Genomic DNA, 15,281 nt, shown 5'->3' with positions numbered 1-15,281 from the left:
TACTCCATTCTTTTCTCCCAGAGTGGGATACATTAAAAGCACATGAGTTGTCATATCTTTCTCTTGCCAGAATTTCTCCCGCCATACGGGATTTTTGACATAATATTATGTCAGCTTTACCCCGTTACGCAGGTATTTTCCCAGACTTTTCCCGCCATGCAGGTTTTATCATAATCATCTTTTCCCGCCATGCGGGTAATTCCCTATAAGGGGACATAAATGCCAGAATTGGCTCTTTTGACTGCATATTCAATCATCAAATTTAGGAATAAATCCGAATGCTCTTTGACACACATGCTTGATTCGACGTTGGTCAAATTAAACACGCATGTTGCTTGTTTCATCTCAAATCATGTTGACTGAAAAAACTTCTTCACAGAGAGTACATGAAAGACATTCATCAACCAAGACTCTCAATGATCTATTTCTTTTCTTTTGATGCCATTCTTTAGAGAGAACATACTCCCTCACGTTATGACCTTTCTTGGTCATCTTTCGGGTCACAAGTACCCAGCCATTCGCTTTCACGAATGAAAGCATGGAAAACTTTTAGTCTGAGAAAACATAGCCAATAATCAACAATAATGGGCATAAAAATAACCCTACGTTGGTCTGGTTAAAAAAATGCACATTAAACTTTTGAAACTTTCTTTTATATTCTAAAACACCGTTGTGGCAGAATTAGAATAAACACCATCCTTCTACATTAATTCCATATCACCATTGGGCGGAAATGGAAATAATGCATATAACTCATAAACAATGTGATGCTGGTATTTCTATTAAACAACTTTGCTAAGAATTAATCATCATCATCAACTTTATTGCAGCGGGAACAAGAAATATACATTTATCTAGTTCAAGAGCATTTCTTGATCTTTATTTGTTCTCTAAAAATTAATCACTTTGATACAAAAATTATCAGAGATTTAAACTTTGAACATAAGACTCATAGAATTATAGCACTGTTATCATCAACGTTGGTCAGAAAGTAACAATACCATATTTTAACTTAAAAAAATATCTTTCTTTTGTCATAGCGGAAACTATCTACATCTTATTTCACCCACAGGGGAAAAACATTGCTAAAAGCATTTCTTCCAATTAAATTTTCCCGTTGGTTCCAATTTAATTGGAGGATAAAACTTTTACTTTCCAGCGGAAACTTTACAATATTCTATTCAAAAAACAATTCTGTACTCTTTTACTCTCTAAGCAATTGTAACCGATTGGTTAAAAAATGCATTAGAGAAGCAACAACTTAATCTTTTACTTTAGTTCTATTCACTTTTAAAAGAGCTTTTTTTTTTCAATAATAAAACATGATCATGTTATTAACAACGTTGGTCATAAAAATAACATAATCAGTTCATTTCAATAATTACTTTAATATGCCCTTTAAATATAATTCTATCTTAACTTTTATTTTCTTTGTAAAAGAGCACTGTTAATTATTTACGCAGCGGAAAAACATGAATAAAAAATTCATGAACTTTTTACATATTATAGAAACTTTTCTTTGACTAAATAAAAATTCATGAACTTTTTAATTTTCTTTATAAAATTCATGAACTTTTCTTTTTCTGAAAATTTTCTATTTTCATTTTCAGAACTTTTTCAGTTTACTTTTTTCTTTTCTATTTTCTAAACAGATTTTTCGTTGGAAAAATTTGTATAGAAAAGCTATTGTAAATCTGCCCAAAAAATGGACAGAAAACTATATAAATTTTTTTGCAACAGGACCGTGGCCTGCTCGCGCGCGCTCTGCGCTTCAGCGCGTTGCGCCTGGCCGAAAACGGCCCGGCCCAGCGCGCGGATGTGGCCTCGCCTCCACTTTCGGCCTGGCGGCCTAGCTGGCCCGCTTCGGCGCTAGGGTTTCAATCCACGGCGTCGGATTTGATTGGACGGTGTGGCGCGCTTTGCGCTCGAACAAAAACGGGACAGAGTCCCCCGACCCGAAACCTAGCGCCCCCATTCTGTTCTCTCTTCGATCTCTCTCTCGCCCTTCGTTTTTGTGCCGCTCGCCGTGGCACCGCGCCGCGCCCAGGGCGCCGGCGCCGGCGTCGACCGGCCACCGCGCCGCGCGGGCCTCCTTTTCACTTCGCCTTCCGTTCCTCCCTGCACCCTCCTGTAACAGAGAGAGAGAGAGGCGGGGCTGAGCCCTCCTCTGCTCCACTACGCGCGACGGCGCCGGTGGAGGAGCTTCGCCCCGGCCGCCGGCAACGGCATCAAAACCACCGCGCCGCGCGAGCCTGGGCTCCTGCCATCTCTTCTTCCCCTTCCTTGTTTCTCTGGTTCTCCACCACCCACGTCTCCTCTCTGTGTTCACCGAGGACAACGACGGCGTGAAGCAGCGGTGCCCCCTCTGTCCCCCTTGCCGGTGTGCGCGAGCTCCCGAGGGAGAGCGCGCCGTCGTCAAGCGGTGCGGTGGTGGTGCCCTTTTGACCCCTTGGGGAGGCTTTGTTCTTCTTCCCCGCACCTCAGCTTGTCGATGCGTGTGGGGATCGAGAGGAACGGCGCGGCCGGAGTGGCGGTGCACTTTGCCGGCGAGGCCCGAGGCCCTCTGCCGGTAATCTTTCCTTTGCCCTCTGATTAGGGTTCTTGGGAGGGGAAAACTTTCTGTGATTTCTTTTCAACCGAAAAAATCTAACCAATCTGGCTGACACCATTGGTAGATCCTTTGGATCGGGTCGGTTAGATCATTTCAGTGAACCTACCTTCTCCTTGGGTTGATGAACTCGAGCCGGTGCCGGCCATGGTGAAGTAGCGGCCGGTGATAGCAGAGAGATGGCGGCGGTGGTGTGCTTCCCGTGAGCACCGCGCTAACCCTAGATCATACCTGGCCATGGGAAGCCCGGCCCGGCACGACCCGGCCCGAAAAAGCCCGACCCGGCCCGGCCCGACGCTGCCCCCGGGCCGGGCTCGGGCCTAGATTTTGAGCCCGAAGGCCGGGCCGGGCCCGGGCCCGTCTTTTTTGCATTTCTCTGAAGGTCGGGCCGGGCCGGCCCGGAGCCTGACGGGCTTTTACATGTTCGGGCTGGGCTCGGGCCTAGAAAACAGGCCCGATGGCCGGGCCGGGCCGGGCTCGGGCCTGGGTTTTTTTCGTCGGGCTTGGCTAGGCCCGGCCCGGCCCGAAGTATGGCCAGGTATACCCTAGATCGACAGGGAGTGTCGGTGGGGTTTGTGGCAGCGATTAACCTCGTCAGTCGTGCCCCGGCCCCCACCTCTGTTTATATAGCGCGGGTCACAAGGTCCCACCAACCATGGGTTGGTTGGGCACCCCCGATCAGGGCGCGATGCAAGGGCCCGTTCGACCCGTTGGGCTCGAACGGGAGAGAGATCAACCTAACAGTAAATTCCTCCTATGGAAAGCCATTTTGCTGCCCCAAATCAAGGGTGCACAGACAACATCACCTCGACGAGTGTTGGAATTGTGTCAAATATGAAGTACAAGGTAGGTTACAGTTGGACTCTGAGTTGTATTGTGTTTAGACAGGATATGAGTGACGTAATTCCTATTTAATTTTAGTAAAACCATGATGCCTTGCTCTAGAAATAATAAAGCCGGACACTCACAAACAGAGCAATGCTACACACAGGCATCATTTTACGGGGTTCACAGAGAGGCTGATGTGGGTTTTTTCTTATTGGGTGGAATCAAGATGAGGGGGCTTACCAAGCTGAAATTCAGGGGGGGGATTTGATCAGTTGGAAAGAGCCTGTAATAGTCAGTAAGAGACCGTGAGTCTAGCATTTTCGCTGGCAAACATGCTTAGAGCATCTTCACCCGGCCAAGCTGAAATTCAGGGGGGGGGGGCAAATTTGATCAGTTGGAAAGAGTCTGTAATAGTCAGTAAGAGCCCGAGAGTCTAGCATTTTCGCTGGCAAAACATGCTTAGAGCATCTCCACCCACCCCAAGAGCCCCCTAGGACAACATTTTTTTATCGCCGGTGCCAAAAAAACCGCCCAGTCGCTCTCCGAGGAGCCCAAAATTCGTTGGTTTGGGTCAAAACTGGCGCCGGCGGACCCAGGCCGAACCCAACGCGCTGGGGGCGACCGGGGGCGCCGGGGGAAAGGAAAATGGCACCAAAACTTCCCGCGCCAAATTCCCATCCAGTGGGCCCGCCGAGTCAGCGACTAGGCTTCGTCGTCCTCCTCGCCTCGGCTCCTGCGCGAATCAATGCCAAAGCTGCCGCCGGTCAGCCTTCCATTGACCACGAGCCGCTGCGCGTCCCGCCCTTTCCCACCACGCGTCCACACTGCTCTCGCTCTCTCGCCGCTATAAAATTCGACCTCGCTGCCGCTCGCCGCACACTGCCATCTCTCTCGCCTTCTCTCTCACCCGCGCAGCTCAAGCCCATCGCCGACCACCTTCCTCTCTCGCCCGCACAGCTCAAACCATGGCGGAGAGGTTCCCCCAGCAACGGCGCGCGGCCAACGGCTTCGGTCGCCGCTGGCTGCACGAGTGGGAGGCGCGCCTGCTGCAGGAGGCCGACTACCCGACGCCGGCCGACATGCGTGTGCCCGACGCATGGCGGTTGAGCGCAGGCAGCGTCCCGTGCCTCCGCTGCCCTCCGGCACGGAACGCGGAGATCTGGGCGAACATGCCGGAGCAGGCGCGCCAGCAGCCGCGGTAAGGGGCGGAGAACCATGCGCTCTGGACCGTGTACTTCGAGCGGCGCCGCGCCAAGCAGCTGGCGTCTACCAACAGCGCCCTGGCGCCGGGGGGCCGCCACAACTCGGAGGGCCGTCGTCAATGGTGGGGCACGCCGGGGCGCACTCTCTCCGCCGTGCTTGAGCACATCGGGGGTGGCAATGAGCCACCACTGGAGTAACCGGCGCCCTGCTTCTCTTGCCGTCGTGGAAGCTCCTGGACGCCGAGGCGCATGGACACGCCGTCCTCGGGCTCCCGCTCCTCCGGGTCGGCGCCGGCGACATTCCTCCCCGTCAAGCCCGAGCTGGAGGCGACACCGCGTCAGCGCACCCGCGGCGGCATCGTCATCAACGACGGCGGCCGCGTCCCTTCCCCTCCCCGCGGCCACTCCCGCCTGGTCAAGCCGAAGCAGGAGCCGGCGACGCTCCTCCCCGTGAAGAAGGTGCACGAGGCCAGTGCCGCCGACCTCGAGAGCGGCCTCTTATGGTCGCGGTAGGACTACGTCCCGCAGGAGATGGAGCGCTAGCGCCACGCTCTTGAAGAAATCGTCGCGCGGCGCCGCGACCGAAACAAGGGCGACGTCGTCGTGCTCTCTGACAACGACGACGAGGTCGCTGCGCCAAGCCAGCCGGTCCGCAGCGGCGACCCAGGGCAGGGCTGCAGCAAGGACGCCCCAAAGGACGGGCCGCCGAGCGGCGACGACGGCGGCGGCGGCGGCGGCGACTACACCGCCTTCTACAAACTCCTCGGCATGAACTAGTAGTGGTTTTTTTTATGTTTTTATCTATATAAATTCGCCAAATATCAATGAAATCGCCTATATTTGGTCCAAATTTACTGAATTTCGTCGAATTTGGTTGGGGGCCGAATGGCTGAAGATTGCTCTTATACTGGCCGGGCACGATTGATTTGGTAGCTTATGCTCCACCCTACGTACTCCTACGGTCACGCGCACAGGTTTGACCGTCGACCTCGCCAGAACAGGGTCCATGTGAGCCAGCCCGCCGTGTATCTTGTGCCTCGAAACGGCGACCTCCTGACGACAATGGGCGAGCTAGCTCCGGGTGAACCATGGTGTGGGCCCAGGACCGCCGGTATCCGCGCCCAGAACTTTGCAGCTCCGACGTTGGCGAATACAGCATCCGGACGCGGCCACGTAGATCGACGGGAGTGGCGGGCACTAAGACGCTGGATGCGCACGAGCTCGCGCGCACCGGCCGTCAATGGATGGCAGACGAGGCACAAGCTCCCGGTGAGGTCCCGGCCGGCGGGCGGGAGTTGCGGAGCACGGCGCTTCGAGGCGCGGTGCTAGTCGACGGGAACGTGATGCGGAGGCGGGAGGAGCTGTGCGTAACGTGCTGGAGCAGAGAGAACCGCAGGGCGCGGCACTCGCCGGCAACGGCATGCTGCGGTTCTACGTGGCGCCGATGCGGCTCGGCCAGGCACGGCCGCGACTGCTGACCTCGCTGTCGTTCGCTCGGAGCGTGCTCCGTCTGGCACTGAACCCAGTCATGGCAGGTTCGGGCCCCACGAGCCCCTCTGCGCCACCGTCGGTCTTCTTGCGGCGAGGCCCGAGGTCATGTAACAGCTGCGGGAAGGCGATGCTCTGCCTGTCGCCAACAAAACTCGGCAGAGGGATTACATGTCAACGTCGAGGCTGCCGTGCCGAGGTCAATGGTCCAAACTTTTTTTTCCACCGTGTAAGTCTCATTCAAAACCACGCCGAAACCACTCCAATCGATCAAATATACATCAAACATATCCATTTTTGTGGTTTGTTTTGACCTCCTAGTTTTGGACTCTGAGTTTCCGGACTTTGACAACATTCCAGGACGGACAATATTTACCTTTTTTTTAAGAAATGAAGGAGGACTCTCGGCCTCTGCATCTGGACGATGCACGCACTCATTTTATTAATTCTTCACATAAGACCTTATAAAGTCGTACAACAGTAAGACTAAAGCCACCGTTTAGGCAACATCTGTCGCTACTCCTATCCAGTTGATGTAGGGATGCTGATAGTCTGGGCCTAATACCAAACAGACCTCGCAGCTAAACCTAACATCTAAGACCTGAGGTCCCAACCAGGACGCCTGCCGGGTATGGGGCACCCACCATTCCGGCGCACTCCTCAACCAGGACGCCTGCCGGTTATGAGGCCGCCGCAGCCACCTGCCACCAATCCATCTTCAGAGTTGTACTGTTGCATCTACCGTGCCAGTTATCTCTGCCATCGACGCCACCACGACGCCAAACAACGTCGTCCTCCTGCGCGAGTCCATCCTCATACATCGGGCGCCGAGTCTCCACTGTGCCACGCCGGCGAGATCCGCCGTTATCAATGTGTAGGATGAAGCACCACTCCACCAAGAAAGCCGCCCACTGGTCCCTCGATCCCGTGTACGCCTCCAAGAATGACGCCCCCAAGGAGGAAACGACACCAACGCGCCACCGCCATCCGATCTACTGATCTAGGGTTTCCCCCGGAGGTAGCAGATAGCTGTCTTGAACTTCTCATTGGCGATGCCTTCAAGAAGGAAATGCCGCATACCAGCGCCGTCACCGCCGGCCTTGGCCAGGTTTTCACCCGGATCTGAACAGAGGACCTCCATCAAGCAACTTGTACACGAACCGCCGCCATCGCTGTCGGGGACTGGACGGAGAATCCAGGCCGCCACCGCCTGGCCGACCATGGCACCACCATGGTGCCTAGGCCGGCGTCGTCAGGCCCACCATGCCCCGCCTGTAGACGATCACCAGATCCGCCAGCCCGCCGAAGCCCATCTGGGTACGGCGAGATCCGCGATCTAGGCCGCCGCCACAGGGGCTCCTCTGTCGCGGTATCGGGCCTGTGCTGACGCCGCTGTCACACTCGCTGCCGGGAACCCGCTGCTCCACGCCGCCGGTGCCCCGCAGTTCCGTGCGCCGCCGCCGCCAGGGGAAGACACGGGCACCACGCGAGGGGGAAAGCCCTCTCGCCGCCATCACAGGCCATGCTACGGGCGTGGCCTCCGGCGGCGACAGGGGAGACAGGACGTGGGAGGAGGCCTTTGGGCCGGCGGCGGCAGATCGCCCCCCGTGTCGCCTAGGTTAGGCGACGCGGGGGGCAGGGGATCGAGTTTGTGTGGTTCCTTCACCATATACTTACCTTATGTAGCACCGATGTGTCCGTCTTAGTATCTACTCCCTCCGTTTTAAATTACTTGTCGCGGTAATTCCGAAAGGAGGGAGTACGTTAGATTTAACTGGCTTTTTTGTGGATTTATTGCATGCTTTCTCAGTGATTGAATATAGATGTATATATACATGCTCTTGTACAGACTATACAACGAGACTTAGTGCACATACTGACATACATTACACTTCCAACACTAGTTCCTCTAGAATCTTCAACCTTTAACATTCTCCCTGATTTCCATGATGTTTTTTGTTTTGTTTTTGCAAATATGCATAAAATGTGAATATGTTTAATGCTGGCAGAAATCAGCCAATAATCATATAATATAATCACTTTCATTGAAGACCATCATTGGAATTTTAAAACCGAACATTTATGCTCTTGCAATGTGTCAGTAGTTTGCACTGGTTCCCTCGCAAAAAAATAGTTTGCATTGGTTGGTCATTTCCTTTTTCTTTTTTGCCTTGTTCTGCTTGTCCCAAAGGGACTTCACTATTCTGTGTGAAAATTTTGTTGATGCCTTTTGCATTGGAGTTGGACAACTCTAGCTTGAGTTTTTTTATGGAAATTAGTAGATATGGTACATGTGCCACATCATTTGTGGTCTTGGTTGAAATGTAGATGAACATGGGAGATTATAGAGTCGCATCTAAAAGCTATCGACTTCCTAGTAAAATTCCCCAAGTTATTCGATTGAAAGTTGGATTTTAGACCGGTTGAAGGTTTGCTTGTTTAAGTGGAAACCCATGTGTAAACTAGACGAAAGTTAGTGTTGTGAAAATAAAAGTTGAAGTGGTTCGGTATTCTACAATACAAACTTGATGTCCATCAAGTTGAAAGTTGGTCACGAGGTGCAAATCAATCTCATTCTCTCTTTTTTACAATGTTTTCCTTAGAGGTTGGATTTAAAAGCTAGCGGTAATCACCTGTAAGGATGAGCGCCTACAATTTTGCTTGCGCCTATGCAAGACTAGGCTCTCACTATGTGGAACCGATGCTTCTACTTAGTCACGATAGACGATCAAATCCATTTGAGAGATGCCTTTTGTTGATACCAACTCCCACAACTCAAGACCAGGGTCGGCCCTATGTAGGGCAAATGACTTAACGACAAGAGACCATGAGGGGTAGGTGCCCCGGATGGGGATTTGATTGGTTCCTTTGTCATAGCAAGCTCTGCTATGTAATCTCTCCATCCCTTTATGTAAGGGGTATTATTTTCAGCAAAATGACCAAATTATATAATTATAGAGAAGTTAGGACAAAATTATCCTTGGCTAATTTGTTGGTTAGCGGCAAGTAAATCATTTAGGCCATGTATGAGACACTTGAGGAACTGCTGGATGTCTTTGGGAGCTGTGCGCTCCTTCGGTCAAGAAAAAGAAAAGTTATGGAGACCTCTACAGCGTGTTCTGGGGGTGGCTGAAATCAAAATTGTTGTTCTGATACATGGACTCTGGTCTTCCCCTGTTGGGACCTTTAACTAGTGTTGTGTTACTCAGCATGTTGCATATCTTGGCCTTGTTATGAATGAGGGTGCCTTTTCAGTTTTTGTAATTTGTTTTAAGTTGTAGGGATTCTGACAAGTTAGGTGAACATCTAGTTACACACGTCAGCCTGGCAGCTAGGTGATATGACACTGAAGCAAGGCAACGGGGAGAAATAGGTAAAATGCTATTGTAATAAAATAGGTAATATAAGAGTGTTTTTGACACTAGTGTAGTGTCAAAAACACTCTTATATTATGGAACGGGAGTAGTAAAGATGAGTATACCAATATCACACTAAGGAATGGATCTACTTTCAGGGTGTAAGACGTACGTTTCACAGGGGTGCCGACTGATGCCATACGACGAGAACAAGATCATATGCCGTAGGCTGCAATGCAACGAGCATTAGATCATGGATAGATATAAAATGATAAAAGAGGATCATGACCACATATAAGAAGATGCTCATAAACAGATGTGTAGGGAGACATTGCTCGTGCGGAGAAATCATGTGAATAAAGCCACACTCATCAGCTCTACCTTTTAATTACTCTTGCGCCTGCATTCATCTCATGAACATTACCGAAACATGACCTGCAGCCATTAAACCCAATAAGAGCGGATTTCAGATTTCAACAGTGGTTACCATACGAAGAGAAGGACGCGGCCGTGATTGGGTGCTTGTTGATGGTCTATTCTTTCTCCCGTCCTTGGATAAGGCCTCTCCCAGGTAAGGGTTTTGGCGAAGAACTTTCTTTCCCTGGCTCGTTAAAATTTTGGAGAGGAAGGAGCCGATCCGGTCCGGAGCCTACATACAAACTGCAGAACAGAATCTGCTTAGATACAGCGATCTGTTTTCAGATGCAACACAAGAAACCTGACAGAAATCCATCATAATTTAGGCAGGCAGGCAGATAGCTGCTTCATCATGTCTTCCAGCATCACATCCTACCCTACGTTAGTAAGTTTGTTAGTACAAAAATGTCAGCCGTATGGCGGTAGGGATATATACTAGTAGGAGTAACAAAAATGGCCTTAATAATATTCATACCTGTTAGTACTTTGCTGCTACTCCTCCTATCATAGAACATAAGCATAAGCAAATAGTCGGTCCTCCCTGCATACCCCAAATCCATCAACCATACGCATAAGCGGAGGCGAAGGAGGACAGACCAAATACAAGGCCTGGTGTCTCTGAAATCAAACCTAATTACTCCCTCTGTAAATCGTAACGCTCTTATATTTCTTTACAGAGGGAGGGGGTACGCCCTTGCTTGTGTGTAAGATAATAAGAAGGAATTCGTACCGCATATATACAAATCAAATCATGAAGGGGAATATGCCTGCCCTCCCTGCCGGGGATTGATTACAAGGCAAGTCGATCGGCCGTGGCCGAGAATCAGATCAGCCCCCGGCCGAGAGAGAGAGAGAGAGAGAGAGAGAGAGAGAGAGAGAGAGAGATGATACCTGGATATGGATCTGACGACGTTCGATCTGATGGTGGTGCGACTGCGGGCGAGACACGACGGCCGGGCCAGCGGTGCAGCTAGCTAGCGCGCGTTAGACCCTGCCCTCCCCGGAGGCCGGAGACGCCTTCACCGGCGTGCTCTAGGACGCCGGCCGCGGCCGCACTGCACATCTCCTCGGCGGCTGCCCTATCCATATCCGAGCTTCTGACTGACGCGCACGCACGCACGGTTGGTAAACAGGTGAGATACTAGGTCATAGGTGTAGCCCGACCTCGCTGACGTAATAAAATACTGTGCGTGGGCACTCGTGGTTTTGCGGGCCAACCGCAGCAGCGGCTCCGGGCGCTCGATCCAAGTCGTACGGCGCGGCCGGCGGCGCAGAGCCTTCTCGCGCGCGCGTACTACGTACGTATAGCTTCGAACGTGTCTGCTCTGCTGCTCTCCACACAGCTCTCTCTCTCGCTGTCCCTGACACGTCGGTCTATGGTCATATGCCCTGTAAAAACATTTTGACCTTATTATGTACTAGGAGTAGTTGCCAGTGCTCTGGGCCGGTCAACCGGCGCGAGTTTAGACCGGTCGCCACGCTGCCCTCCGATCTGACCACCAATAGCCGTTCAGTTTTTTTTAATAAAAAAGGTTTCCCTCCGATTTCATTAATGAAACCAAAAGCGAGTAAGGAAAAGGATCACAATCAGACCAATTTCGGGGAGTCGATTCCAATTTCGAAGGAGAGGCCCATGGTTTTAAAGGACCGACCGAGAGAGGTCGCCAGAACCAACCAACTACTCCAGATCATAGCTATTGCGAGCTCGTCGGCAATGGTGCACCAGGATCCCTGCAAGAACAAGGCCCCGATGAAATGCGGTGAAGACGTGGACTCCAGCGGCAAGCCAAGCTTGGGATCCAGGCCCTTAGTCCGCGGTGGATCTTCAATGGGACGCAGCAACCTCTTCCGCACCCCTGAAGACCAAGGAGTGAACCAGAGCACAAGGTATGGAGGGAGTGATCATGTGGTAGCCCCTGTGTTTCCCATTAACATGGAGGTGCAGGCGCCGAATGTGGTTGAACTGAACCTGTCAAGAGAGAGGGCGGCCATGCGCTCGAGGTGGATAGCCGTCAGGCTGTTCTTCTCGGTGCAAGTCTTCAGCATCATCGGGCTGTTCCAGGAGCTCAAGTTCAAGTGGGGATTGAGGGGGCGCCTCAACTACACCCCCCTCAAGAACAACCGCTTCCTCCTCGAGTTCGAGCGCGAAGGGGACCTCCGCTTCATCCTCAACAATGGCCCTTGGACTCACAAGGGTGATGCTTTCCTGATGACGGCGGTGGACGGGAGCGTGAGTCCCGGCGACGTCGAGGTCGCCCACATGCCCATCTGGGCCCGCATCTACGACGCGCCACCGATCATGCTCTTTGAATCGGTGGCCCGAGAGCTTGGGGCAAGACTTGGCGAGGTCCTCAAAGTGGATGCAGACAGGGAAGGTAGAATTTGGGGGGATTATATGCGTGTCAGGGTGAATCATGATGTTGATGAACCCCTTCGTAGTGAGCTAGAATCCCATGATCTAGAGAAGAGAAAGGTGTACCTGCTAAATGTAAAGTATGAGAGGTTACCTAGGTTTTGTAGCTACTGTGGGCATCTAGGGCATGGCCAGCGTGATTGTAAGCTACCTGACGACCTCCAAGAGATGAGGTTCTCGGCAGCAATGCGCGCATCGCCTTTCAAGAGGAGTAGCAGTAGGGGTGGAGTCGTGGTCCCTGAGGCTAGTAGTGCCTGTCGCTTCCTCCACTTCGGGTCAGAGAGCTCTGCAGCAACAAAAACGATGGCACCAAATCGTGTGGCAGAGAGGCATGGGGGCGTGCCAGAGGACGTCATTGCAAATCCTCTGGTGCAAGCTGCTATCGCAGCTGTGAGCGCTATCAAGCTGGATCCTGGGCGTGGTACGAATGCTGAACGGATCACCTCGTCCGACCAGGCGCTGGTGCCGGTGGCGCCTGCTGATGGCACGACGACCACAGTGGGGATGGGGAGTGGGCTCGACACCAACAATGGCCACCCCATTCCCAAGCCCGACGCCGCCCAGGAGGCGAGGGGGCAGGAGGAGGAAGACCCCGAGCTGGAGTTTCCGCCGGGTTTTGGCCCGGTCCCGATGCACAAACAGGACCCAAGTGCTGCTGGTGTGATGGAAGGTACTGATACTGCTGCTATCCCGAAGGCAGTGGTGAAAGTGCATGGCGCTAGCAAACTAACTGAGAAGGCTGGGGAAAATGTGCAGGCACTGAACATCCAGAGGCTGCAGAGTGGGAAGGGAAAATACAGCAACAGGAAGGACAAGAACCAACAGGTGGGATCTGTCTCTGTGCTAGGGAAAAGAGGAGAGTGCGAAGCTGATGATATAGGTAAAACTGAGGGGAGTGCAGCAAGAGATTCAGTAGAGCAATGCAAGAAAAAGAAGGGTACAGGTAGTGGGAAGGAAGATAGCAAGCCAGGGGATGATGGTGGTACGGAAGCAACCGAGCCCGGGGCTCTCGGTCAACTGGTGGGTGCTGCTGAAAGCGCCCGCCAGGAGCCATGACGCTAATCAGCTGGAACTGTCGAGGAATTGGGCAGCCTCGTATAGTTCGTGAGCTTGTGGGCCTAGTGCACACACACAAGCCTAAGTTAGTTTTTCTTTCAGAGACTCGGAAAAGCGATGATTACGTTAATAAACTGAAATGGAGGCTGGGCCTCAGGCATTGTATTGTGCAACCCGGCATAGGAAAGAGTGCCGGGATTGCTCTGTTTTATGATGAGGGTGTTGAAATAAAAGAAATCGCTATTGGACCGAGGTATATCGATGTGTTAATCCGTTTGAGTCCCAATAGTTTGCAATGGAGGGGAATGTTCGTGTATGGCGAGCCAAAATCACATGAGCGTCACCACATGTGGGAGCTTTTGAGAAGAATTAGGCACAACTCCTCTGAACCTTGGCTCATGATCGGGGACTTCAACGAAACAATGTGGCAAAGCGAACACTTCTCGAAAGCAAAGCGGTCTGAAAAGAACATGGCTGAGTTTCGCAGGGTCCTTGCAGAATGCAACCTTTAGGACCTGGGTTTCAAGGGGACTGTCTGGACTTATGACAATAAACAGCAAGGGAACCAAAACATCAAAGCGAGACTGGACAGGGGGGTCGCCACACCAGAGTGGTGCAAAGCTTTTGGGGAAGCCATGGTGGGACATATATGTTCCTCGAGATCGGACCACACACCCTTACTGTTACGTTTTGGTAAGAGAAAAGAATGGAGAAAGATTAATAAAACTTTCAGATATGAGTGTATGTGGGAGCGCTCTGAATCTTTGACTGATACTATCCACAACACATGGATGGAAGGAGGCTGCGTTCCTTCACTCAAAGGCATTGCCAAAAAACTTAAAACAATGAAAGATGTGCTGAGGTGCTGGGCCCAAAAAGAGTTCAACTCTGTCCTAAATAGCATCAGTACATTGCGTACAAAGCTTCAGAAACTTAGGCTACAACCACGCTCAAGAGAGACTGACGACAGAATTAGAAAAACTGAAACTGAGCTTGATGAATGGCTTTTAAGAGAGGAGGTTATGTGGAGACAAAGATCAAGGATATCCTGGCTGCGAGAAGGAGATAAAAACACTGATTTTTTTCATAGAAAGGCGAACTGTAGAAGAAGGAAAAATAAGATTGATAAATTAAAGAGGGGATGGATCTTGGGCTGAGAGTACAGAGGAGATACATAAGGAAATAAACAGCTTTTTTAAGGGACTGTATGAGAAGGATAAAGGCGTTGATCCTCGGATGGTTATTGATCTCATACCACGGAGAGTAGAGGACCATATGAACGAAGCATTAACTAAACCTGTCTCGGACTCTGAAATTGGCGATGCACTATTTCAGATTGGTCCGCTCAAGGCTCCCGGACCTGACGGTTTTCCGGCGAGGTTTTTTCAGAGGAATTGGGCTGCTTTGAAGGGAGATGTGATCAGAGGAGTACAGAATTTTTTCACTGATGGTGTGATGCCGGAAGGAATAAATGACACTACTATAGTACTAGTACCAAAAAACAATGACCCTCAAAGCATCAAAGACTTCCGCCCTATCAGTTTGTGCAACGTCATTTACAAAGCCATATCCATGGTTCTGGTTAATAGGTTGCGGCCTTTCCTTGACGACCTTATCTCTGAAACACAAAGTGCTTTCGTACCAGGCAGACTAATCACGGACAACTCGTTAATTGCATTTGAATGTTTCCATAAGATCCAACACAGTAAGAACCAGAGGGACACATATTGCGCGTACAAGCTGGATCTTGCAAAAGCGTATGACCGTGTTGACTGGAATTTCCTTGAGAAGGTGCTACAGAAACTGGGTTTTGATGAGAGGTTTACAAAGTGGGTGATGACGTGTGTAAGGACAGTGAGGTTTTCTGTCAGATGTAATGAAGATCTCCTGGAAACCTTCTCCCCCTCTAGAGG

At 51.3% G+C, this 15,281-nt stretch overlaps 1 long non-coding RNA gene across 3 annotated transcripts; it reads right to left on the bottom strand.

The window, feature by feature from the left end:
• Positions 1-309: 309 nt before the first annotated feature.
• On the bottom strand, positions 310-11,095 carry LOC123145622 (uncharacterized). Of its 3 annotated transcripts, XR_006472350.1 has the most exons (4): positions 10,791-11,071; positions 10,375-10,440; positions 9,864-10,276; positions 310-9,711 (listed from the first exon to the last, which is right to left on the bottom strand). It is a non-coding gene; the product is annotated as an uncharacterized lncRNA (long non-coding RNA). The 3 variants fall into 3 exon arrangements; XR_006472348.1 differs by having other exon boundaries at positions 310-10,276; positions 10,791-11,095; XR_006472349.1 differs by having other exon boundaries at positions 310-10,271; positions 10,791-11,084.
• Between the last annotated feature and the right edge of the window lie 4,186 nt (positions 11,096-15,281).

Source organism: Triticum aestivum, chromosome 6D (genome assembly GCF_018294505.1).
Source record: "Triticum aestivum cultivar Chinese Spring chromosome 6D, IWGSC CS RefSeq v2.1, whole genome shotgun sequence".
NCBI lineage: Eukaryota > Viridiplantae > Streptophyta > Magnoliopsida > Poales > Poaceae > Triticum > Triticum aestivum.
The sequence above is the reverse complement of the archived record's forward strand: the minus strand, read 5'-3'. Positions and strand labels throughout refer to the sequence as shown.